We start from the raw sequence: 10,937 nt of genomic DNA, 5'->3' as shown, positions 1-10,937 counted from the left end.
GAAAGTTTTCACTCAGGTAAATTTTTTTTCCTAATTCCAAGACTGATCTAAAAGCAGCTGTTCATTAAATTAAAAAGGATTCATTTATTAAAAAATATTTTGAATGCCAATTATATGCCAACCAACACGAGGATTATAAGACTCAATACGACAAAGGGAAGAGAAGATAATCAAAATCTTATAAGGAAGCCAGATAATCAAAAGATAAAAATGTTTATAAAATGTCAGATACTGATAAATGCTACAAAAATCAAGCAAAATAAGTTAATAGTTTGTACTGTAGTGATGAGAGGTGGGAAGAGGTTGCTATCCGCCAAAGTTCTGAAAACGGGAAACAAGAGCTATATGTACTCACCATAAAGAGTTGATTTAAAGACTTGATTTAACTTTAATTACACTTTTTGGCCAATTTTGTGTGTGTGTGTGTGTGTGTGTGTGTGTGTGTGTGTGTGTGAGAAAGAGAGAGAGAGAAACGTTGATGTGAGAGAACCATCAATCATTTGCCTCCGTATGTGCCCTGATGCGGTATTGAATCTGCGATCTATGTAGGGAATCAAACCCACAAGCTTTCTGTGTATTGAACGACACTCCAACCAATTGACCCACACCAACCAGGACATATTTGGCCATATTTTAAAACTAAGCTAGATGGACAGAAGATATTCTAAAAGTGTTATTTTCAAAAGGTCTTTTTCTAAGTGATTGAGTAGTGAGCAGTCCTTTAAGCACCACCAGATGGTGCTATTAGGTTTGGTGTAGTTTTCTGTGTTACAGCTCTTAGAAGTTTTGGTTTTGATTTTTTTAAGAAAATAAAATTCCTAAATACAATGAAATATATTTTAATGTTTTTTTCTGGTAAAATTGCAATATTTTTTGTGAAGAAAATAATTGTACCTTGTACTGGAGTTAAAATGCTTTTGGGGATACTAAACTAAAATGGCATAGCCTGACAGAAAGCTTCCAAGAGATGTAATGAATGAGAGAGAGTAAATTAATAGATTAGATTGGGCCCAGCCAGTGTGGCTCAGTGGTTGAGCATCCACCTATGAACCAGGAGGTCACAGCATGCCCTGGTTTTAGGCTTGATCTTGAGTAGGGGGCATGCAGGAGGCAGCCAGTCAATGATTTCCATTATTGATGTTTCTATCTCCCTCTCTCTGAAACCAATAAAAACATGCTTTTTGAAAAGCTGTTTAAAAAAATAGACTAGAAAAGAAAAAAAAATTGACTAGATCGGAAGCAAAAAATTTTGATTTTATTACAGGATTCTCCAGGAAATAGGTATTATAATGGAGTCAGAAGTGCAATGTGGTTTAGTGGAGAGACATAGCAGAAAGAAGTAAAGGATGGATGCAACATTAGCCAGGGGAAGCTGTCATTTTGTGATGCCAAGCTGACAGAATTGCTGTTAACCCAGCAATTTTTAATCTTTTTGATCTCATGGCACACATAAACTAATTACTAAAATTCTGTAGCCTGGCCAGTGTGGTTCAGGGGTTGAACACCCACATATGAACTAAGAAGTCCCTGGTTCTAGTCCCAGTCAGGGCACATTTCTGGGTTGTGGGCTCAGTCCCCAGTAGGGGGCATGCAGGAGACAGCTGGTCTATGTCTCAATGTTTCTATCCATCCCTCTCCCTTTCTCTAAAAGCAATAAAAACACTTAAAAATAATAATTTTAAAAAGTAGCTAAAATTCTTTGACACATTAAAAAAAATTTTTTTTGCCAATCTGACAAAAAAATAGGTATCATTTTTTAAAAAAATATATTTTATTGATTTTCCACAGAGAGGAAGGGAGAAGGATAGAGAGTTAGAAACATCGATGAGAGAGAAACATCTATCAGCTGCCTCCTGCACATCCCCTTTACTGGAATCGAATCTGGGACCCCTGAGTCCGCAGGCTGACGCTCTATCTACTGAGCCAAACAGGTTAGGGCAAATAGGTATCATTTTGATTCATTCACACCAGATGGTTGTGTTGGCTGCTGTCATTTTTTTTTAAAATATATTTTATTGATTTTTTACAGAGAGGAAGGGAGAGGGATAGAGAGTTAGAAACATCGATGGGAGAGAAACATCGATCAGCTGCCTCCTGCACACCCCCACTGGGGATGTGCCCGTAACCAAGGTACATGCCCTTGACTGGAATCGAACCTGGGACCCTTCAATCCGCAGGCGGACGCTCTATCCACTGAGCCAAACCAGTCAGGGCGTCATTTTTTAATTTGATAATCTAATAGTAACGAGGTCAGTGCCCCTGAGTAAATAGATGTTGCATGTTTTAAAAATTCTTGCTGCATACAATTGAAAATCACTGTGTTAGCCCCATGGGGAGCTCCAGAGCAGCAAAACTTGCCTATCAGAGTAGTATGTTGGATGGAAGTGGCTGGACCCTCACACCATTGCCTTGTCAGGTCTTTGGCCACCCTGAGGTTAGGATGACCTTGGCTGCAAAACAGGTGAGTCCTGACAAAGCTAGCAACAAGGCTGTCAGCTGGCCCCACTCATAGCCAGGCAGGAGGTCGGAGCCATTCATCTCTGTCACAGATTTGTAAAGAAAACATCCCCTTTACAGGATTGAAGTGAGGAAATCCTGTATACCTTCCTTATAAAAGAAAGATTGGACTGATTGTCGTTAGTGTTTGAATTGGGAATTAAATGGTACATTTCTAAAGGGTAGAACTGGAATAAAGGTTATCTTCCTGTTTTGCTGGTAAGTGAATGGAGATGTGTTTGCTGTAGGGCTTGAAGTAGAATCCAGGTCTGCATGGCAGACCAATGGTTTCCATCACGTGCTGCTGTTTCTTGGGATAGACGATCACTCTGAATGTAGTAATAAGAAACATACGTTAACTTGTAAAAGACAATGCCAAGTGCTGGGTTATATCAGTGAGCAAGAAAAGCACAACCTCTGTCTATGGGTAATTTATAATTTAGTGAATCTACACAACCGGGCCAGTTCTCTGCTATAGGAGCTCATGGCAGGAGCACTGAAACCCAGATTTCGGAAGAAAGAAGTCTTTAATTTGGCTTGGGAACACTGGGCTACTCATCTACCTAAAAGTTTCAAGTGTAAGTACACTTTTCCCCCCAAATCTCTTTCCTTGTGTTACTCATGTACTAAGTCCCTTAATTGCAAATGAGAGAAACTCACTCAAGCTATCTTAAGCAACAAAGATGATTAGGATACTAGAGGCCCGATGCACAAAATTTGTGCAAGGGGCTTGGCCCTTGCAGCCCTGGCTTCGTCTGGAAGGTCGTCCAGAAGGACGTTTGGAAGGTCTTTTGCCTGTCTGATCTAATTAGCATATTATGCTTTTATTATAGATTAGAGTAGTACAATACTCAAGACAGGGATGCTGCTGGGCATTAGGAGTACCAGAATTAACATGGCATGATAAGAATTCTATTCTTTATTTTTGACATATTCTATGGGTCTGCTTCATGCTTTTCTATTTATAAAACTGGTCACTTTTATTACTCTGGGTCAGAATGGTAGGAATCATGGCTGTCAGCCTGTCTTTTTTTTTTTTTTTTCATAAATATATTTTTATTGATTTCAGAGAGGAAGAAAGAGGGAGAGAGAGATAGAAACATCAATGATAAGAATCATTGATTGGCTGCTTCCTGCATGCCCTGCACTGGGAACTGAGCCCACAACCCTGGCCTGTGCCCTGACCAGGAATCGAACCATGTCCACCTGATTCATAGGTCAATGCTAAACCACTGAACCACGCAGGCTGGGCTGCCAGTCTGTCTTGATCATGACATTCGACAGCTTTAGGCACTCTAGAGGAAATTACCTTGTTTAATCATTTTGTAATGTCACCTCCTTGAATGGAAACTCCTACCCTTTACCTTATCTTCGGCTATCCTTCCCTAATTCCCTCCCCAGCCCTGCTGCTTCTAGTTGTCTAGCTACCTTTTTGCAAGATTACACAAAGTTCAGTTGTTATCAAGTTTATGGAATTTAGTTCATATATGTGAGATGATTCATATCTTAATTTCATTATCCATGGTGAGGTGTCCTCTAACTTATGTTGAACCTGCCAATGGTGGGAATCTTTTTACTTCTCAGAGCAGCCCATTCATTCCATCTGCAGATCTCTGTCTTTTGGAAAGCTACTTTATTGTTTTGCTTTAGTTCATTACAATGTAATGACAGCATTGCAAGTTTTAAAATCCTTTTGGGGAGCCCCCATTTTACCAGGCTTACCGTTTCTAGCTTTTCAGGCTCAAGCATGTGGTCTGGTTCCTTTATGATCATTCTTCTCTCGCTGCACTCATTGTCTATATCCCTTCAAAAAATAAGTTTCCCGGAAGATTATTTCTGGGATGCTTATACTGCAATCGATACAGCCATTTTGCTGGCTCCATACTTCTATAAGCAATGCTAATTATCAGGGTGTTAGCAATGGTCACTACCCATCTCGATGGACAGTACCATGAGTTAGTAGGAGCTCACACTTGGGATCAATCAGATTTGGGTTCACGTTCCAGCTCTGGCAATTACTAGCTGTTGTCACCATGGACAAGTCATTTAGATTCTGTGAGCCTTGTTTTCCTCTTAGTAAAATGAAGCTAACAATTCCTATCTCATAGGGATGTCCTGAGCATTAAAGGAAATAGTGCTCAACTTCTGGAACATATTAGGTGCTCCAGAAATGTTATAAACTTATCTGCAGTGTCTTTCCCTTCACACGCTGTAGTTTTATTTAATGCGTGACTATACGTTCTGCTCTGGAGATGGATGTGTTGGAAATGCCACAGGGTGTGTGTGTGATAAATGTAGTTGAACATGGAATGTCTGCTTTTATTTTTTTATTTTTTTATTTTCAGAACTTTTTAATTGATTTCAGAAAGGGAGAGGGAGATAGAAATATCAATGATGACAGAGGATCATCAGATTGGCTGTCTCTTGCATGCCCCCACCGAGGATTGAGCCGGCAACCCCGGGCATGGGCCCTGACCGGGAATTGAGCCTGGTTGATGCTCAACCACTGAGCCACGCCGGCGGGGGCTGTTTTTATTTTTGTGTCCTACTGAAAAAGGGTTTTCTGACTCAAGTTGCATCCATTGCAAGGTAGAAGTAGTTTCTACGCAGCATGACGCCTCCCCTGGACGGAAGGCCGAGAAGCTGCCTTTGGTTAATGGGTGACATCTCCTCTTCATAACAGTCCATTTCTTCAGATGCTCCTGCCGAGGATGAACCACCACAGGGGCCGTAAGTGCTTATGTTGGCAGTGGCTTCACCTCGGAAAAAGAGTTTTCTCTTGACAGCAGAGTGTGGGTGCCAGTCTGACCAAGAGCACTTGAGGTGTGACCAGGTTAGTAGGTTAGAACAGCTGTAATTCAGAGTCCCCAAGCTGCATAACTATCTTAACTGATATGACAAGAAATGACCTAACAATTTTAAGCCCGCATAGCAAATATTCTGTATCTTTTCACATGACACTTTATATTCGCATGAGAACCCATTTCAACGTTTAAAAGTGCCTTCACATCTATTATCTCATTTAACCCTGACCAGGACCCCATCTGTCATTAGGTCTCTTAGTGTTATACGAAGAAATAGCAGGCTGAATCCAGGAGGGGCGCCATGCTGGGCACTTGATCCATGTTATTTTCAATCCTCACAACAACACAGTCCAGGCCTCTTTGTTGTTGATTTTTTAAAAAAATAGTGTTACCTTATTTGTGTGACTATTAAATAATATATCATTTAGTCTTTACTTGCTTTTGAGTTACTGTTGAACACATTGGTAATTTAAAATTGTGTATGGTATCTTTCACATGGTCATAATTTTTATTTAATCTTTCTTATTTCTTATTATATTTTATTGTTGACACTATTACATATGTTTCCATTTTCCACACCACCAACTTTGCCCACCTCCACCCAGCTCCGGCTTCCCTCTGGCCATCACCATACTGTTGTCTGTGTCTATGGGTTATGCCTGTATGTTCTTTGGCTAATCCCTTCACCTTCTTTCATTCAGTCCCCGCCTTTTCCCTCCCCTCTGACACCTGTCAGTCTGTTCCAGGTATCCATGCCTCTGTTTCTATTTTATTCGTCAATTTATTTTGTTCATTAGATTCCACATATGAGATCATATGGTATTGGGCCTGGAGATTGTGATCATAATTACAAAAAATATTTTCAGTTGAGGTCTATCTTGATGGGGCTTTTTCTATAAACCTACATTGTTGGAAACGCCTCATGGAGTAAATATGTGTTAGATCTGTGGGGAGGAACTATAAGACAGAGCTGCTAAAACTATGAAAGAACTAATAGTCAAAAAATTTTTTAAAAATCTTAGGTATTGTTTTACCCAAGGTTCTGTACTGTTCCAGAGTGTGATTGCTTAGGAGTGAATATGATTTCAACTTATTTATGTTTAGAGGTTGTCTGAAATTGAGAACCAGGCAGAGCCATCTATTCTGACCCTACAGGGGTGGAGAAGTTTTGAAGTATGTCCATAGTCAAGAGAAGACCAAAGAAGCCCAACTAAAAGAACTATGGACTGATGGACATGACAACTGTGGATTGAACAAAAGTTCTTTTTAAAAGGACTATCTTGGCCCTAACCGGTTTGACTCAGTGGACAGAGTGTCGGCCTGCGGACTGAAGGGTCCCAGGTTTGATTCTGGTCAAGGGCATGTACCTTGGTTGCGGGCACCTCCCCAGTAGGAGGTGTGCAGGAGGCAGCTGATCGATGTTTCTCTCTCATCGATGTTTCTAACTCTCTGTCCCTCTCCTTTCCTCTCTGTAAAAAAATCAATAAAATATATTAAAAAAAGGACTATCTTGAAGATTAAGACTTAAACTCAGGAGAAACTAAGGCAATGGAAAGAATCACAATATGTGAAATTCCTTAAATAAAGATTTATTAATTTTAAATAATTTGCCTATGTTACACATAAAAATACCTTTATGCTTTAAAATATATTTATTTTCAGTTTTATAAAATTTTATTGTAATTTCTACTAAATTGAAATTTTCATCATTATGTAGTGATCCTCTTCATATGTGACACTGATTTTTTTGTCTCAAAGTCTATGTATTGCAGGTTAATGTAGCTAACTTAGTCCTCTGCAGGTTAGAGTGAATCATTTTTTAAAAATATATTTTACTGATTTTTTACAGAGAGGAAGGGAGACGGATAGAGAGTTAGAAACATTGATGAGAGAGAAACATCAATCAGCTGCCTCCTGCACACTCCCCACTGGGGATGTGCCCGCAACCAAGGTACATGCCCTTGACTGGAATCGAACGTGGGACCCTTCAATCTGCAGTCTGATGCTCTATGCACTGAGCCAAACCGGTTAGGGCGAGAATGAGTATTTTTTTTTCTTTTGGATGGATCTTAAAGAGAGAGAGAGGAAGAGAGAGAGGTAGAGAAAGAGATAGATAGATAGAAACATTGATTGTGTTGTTCCATTCATTGGTTTATTCTTGCATGTGCCCTGACCAGGAATGGAACCCAAAACCTTTGCATATCAGGACAATGCTCTAAGCAACTGAGCATATGGGTATATGCCCTGACTGGGTATAGAACCATGGCCTCCTGGTTAATGGACTGATGCTCAATCACTGAGCCACATCGGCCAGGCCAATCTGTACTTCTTAATCCCTTCACCCTTTTCACCCATCTCTCCAGTCCAGCTCCCCTCCCATCTGGAAACCATCCTTTCATTTTTTTTTTCTAATAATATATGCATTTTTAATGCTATGAATTTCCCTCTAAGCACTGCTTTTGCTGAAACCCAGTCATTTTGAAATGTTGTGTTTTTATTTTCATTCTTTCTCATTTACCATGTTATCTCCTTTGGCATTATTTAGAAGTATAGTATTTTGTTTCCAAATTTTGGAGAATTTTTCATATATCTTTCTATTATTGATCCTTAATTTAATTTCATTATCATCAAAGAACATGCCTTGTATAATTTGAATTTTTAAAATTTATTGATACTTGTTTTATGGACCAGAATATGGTCTGTTTGAAATATATTTCATATGCACTTGGGAAAAGTGTGTAAAATGGTGGGAAAAGATATACCATCCAAACACTATTGAAAAAAATTGGAGGTGGCTATATTTATACCAGATAAAACATATTTAAGGGCAAATAATATTACCAGGTATAAAAGAGTAATTTTATAATAATCATTCTGAGGACATAATACTAAATTTAAAGCTGACCCAAAGACAGCTATAAAATACACGAAACACAAACTGATCAATGAACGGGAAATAGACAAATCCACAAAACAGGTTTCAACACAACTTTCTCAATAACTTATAGAATAAGATAGATCAAAAATCAAAATAACAAAGACTTAGACAGTACTAAAAACCAACTTAACCTAACTAACAGTTTATAGAACATTCCACTCAAACTTGCAGCCTTTTTTTCTTAGGTTTTAGGGCTGTCTCTCATGTAGATCACGACGCTTTGTTTTTTTTTTTTTTGTTGTTTTGTTTTTTTAAACATATAGCTATTGTGAGAATTAGTGGAATGATACAATAAAGTGTTATAAGTGCAACTAAAACATCACTTTATTTTATTTTTATCAGGCCTCATTTACCCAACAACTTTACTTCTGGGAAGGATCAATTCTTTTTTTTTTTTTAATCCTCACCTGAGGATATTTTTTCCACTGCTTTTTTTTTTTAGAGAGAGTAGACGGGAAGGAGGAAGGTGGGAAGAGAGAAACACCGATTAGTTGCTTCCCACACACACCCAACTGGGGCCAGGAATCCAACCTTCATACAACCCTTCAGTCCTTGGGTCGAAACTCTAACCACACCAGATATTTTTTTTGTTTGTTTGTTTGTTTTGTTTTTTGTTTGTTTGTTTGTTTTTACTTAAATCTTTATTGTTCAGATTATTACATTTGTTCCTCTTTTTTCCCCCCATAACTCCCCTCCTTCCAGTTCCCGCCCCACCCTCCGCCCTCACTCCCCACCCACTGTCCTCATCCATAGGTGCACGATTTTTGTCCAGTCTCTTCCCGCATCTCCCACACTCCTTTCCCCCCCAAGAATAGTCAGTCCATTCCCTTTCTATGTCCCTGATTCTATTATAATCACCAGTTCATTCTGTTCATCAGATTATTTATTCATTTGATTCTTAGATTCACTTGTTGATAGATGCATATTTGTTGTTCATAATTTGTATCTTTACCTTTTTCTTCCTCTTCTTAAAGGATACCTTTCAGCATTTCATATAATCCTGGTTTGATGGTGATGAACTCCTTTAGCTTTTCCTTATCTGTGAAGCTCTTTATCTGACCTTCAATTCTGAATGATAGCTTTGCTGGATAAAGTAATCTTGGTTGTAGGTTCTTGGTATTCATCACTTTGAATATTTCTTGCCACTCCCTTCTGGCCTGCAAAGTTTCTGTTGAGAAATCAGCTGACAGTCGTATGGGTATTCCCTTGTAGGTAACTGAGTTTCTTTCTCTTGCTGTTTTTAAGATTCTCTCTTTATCTTTTGCTCTTGGCATTTTAATTATGATGTGTCTTGGTGTGGTCCTCTTTGGATTCCTTTTGTTTGGGGTTCTCCGCCCTTCTTGGACCTGTAAGTCCATTTCTTTCACCAGGTGGGGGAAGTTTTCTGTAATTATTTCTTCAAATAGGTTTTCAATATCTTGCTCTCTCTCATCTTCTGGCACCCCTATAATTCTGATGTTGGTACGCTTGAAGCTGTCCCAGAGGCTCCTTACACTATCCTCGCATTTTTGGATTCTTTTTTCATTTTGCTTTTCCGGTTGGGTGTTTTTTGCTTCCTCGAATTTCAAATCATTGACTTGATTCTTGCGCTCCTCTGGTCTGCTGTCGGGAGTCTGTATAATGTTCGTTATTTCAGTCCATGTATGCTTAATTTCTAGTTGGTTCCCCAATATAAGATCGAGGGTCTCATTAGTTTTCTTGTAGATCTCATTAAGTTTATCGGCGGCTTCTAAACAGTTCTTGAGAGACCTTAAAAGTGTGGTTCTGAACTCTATATCTTCCATTGACAATTTTGTCCTGTTTCTTTGTCTCCGCATTTTGTTTGTTGTAGCTAATACCAGGGAGGGTTTGACCTCCAGGCCAAGTGGCTATGAGAATCAGCTGTGTCAGCAGTGAGAGAACTTCTGTCCTCTAGGGAGGTGCTAATCTGGCGTTTGCCTGAGGCTATCCAGCAAATGCCTCTGTGCTGGGCTTGGGCCGGGCGGGTCGCACAGGATCAACAGGGTGGGCCGGAGAGAGCAGTTATGGCGGCTCTCAGTCCTGTCTCCAGGGGCTCTGCCTCTCTGAGTCCCAGCACCCGCTGCAAAGCTTGGAGAGAAAGCTGCACTCGCTCTGACCGAAGCCAGACAGTCCCGCTTCTCCTGTTTGAGTCTGGGTCCCTAAAGACTCGCCTGTATCTGGAGCTCAGAGTCTGCGACTCCCTCCCGATTGAAAACGCCAACCGCGCCCTCCGCCGCCAGCCCGCTCTGCGCACTCCGCACCTCAGAATTTGACTTCAGCACTGCGCCTCCTCTGAGTGTCCGTATGCGTTTCTCTTTCCTCCTAGTTGTAGGACTTCCACTCAGCCAGCGTTCCTGTGGTTCTGGGTGACGTCTGTTCCGTCTTTTAGTTTCACTTTTGAAGTAGTTGTTCAAAGCAGCAAACTCCGGCGTTAACCTATGCCGCCATCTTGGTTCGCTTTGTTTATTTGTGTTTTACTGTGACAATCTTTGCCTCTTAATGAGTTTAGTCTATGTTCAGGAATTGTGACGATTACATATTTAGACTTTTCGATATCTCCCCACATTGTACTACTTGTCTCACTTTTTAATGCTTCTTTTTCCTTCTCTCTCTCCCTTTTTGGGTTGATAGGATTTTTTAAAATCCTTAAGTGACATGTTGTAGTTTCTGAAGATGGCTGCAACAGTATCTCTTGTCTC

General features: G+C 39.9%; 1 non-coding gene across 1 annotated transcript; it reads left to right on the top strand.

The window, feature by feature from the left end:
- The first annotated feature begins 6,165 nt into the window (after nt 1-6,165).
- LOC118661977 lies at nt 6,166-6,270 on the top strand. Its single transcript, XR_004969555.1, has one exon. It is a non-coding gene; the product is annotated as a small nucleolar RNA SNORA18 (small nucleolar RNA).
- The last annotated feature ends 4,667 nt before the right edge of the window (nt 6,271-10,937 follow it).

This window comes from Myotis myotis, unplaced genomic scaffold (genome assembly GCF_014108235.1).
Source record: "Myotis myotis isolate mMyoMyo1 unplaced genomic scaffold, mMyoMyo1.p scaffold_m19_p_1, whole genome shotgun sequence".
Classification (NCBI taxonomy): Eukaryota; Metazoa; Chordata; class Mammalia; order Chiroptera; family Vespertilionidae; genus Myotis; species Myotis myotis.
The sequence above is the reverse complement of the archived record's forward strand: the minus strand, read 5'-3'. Positions and strand labels throughout refer to the sequence as shown.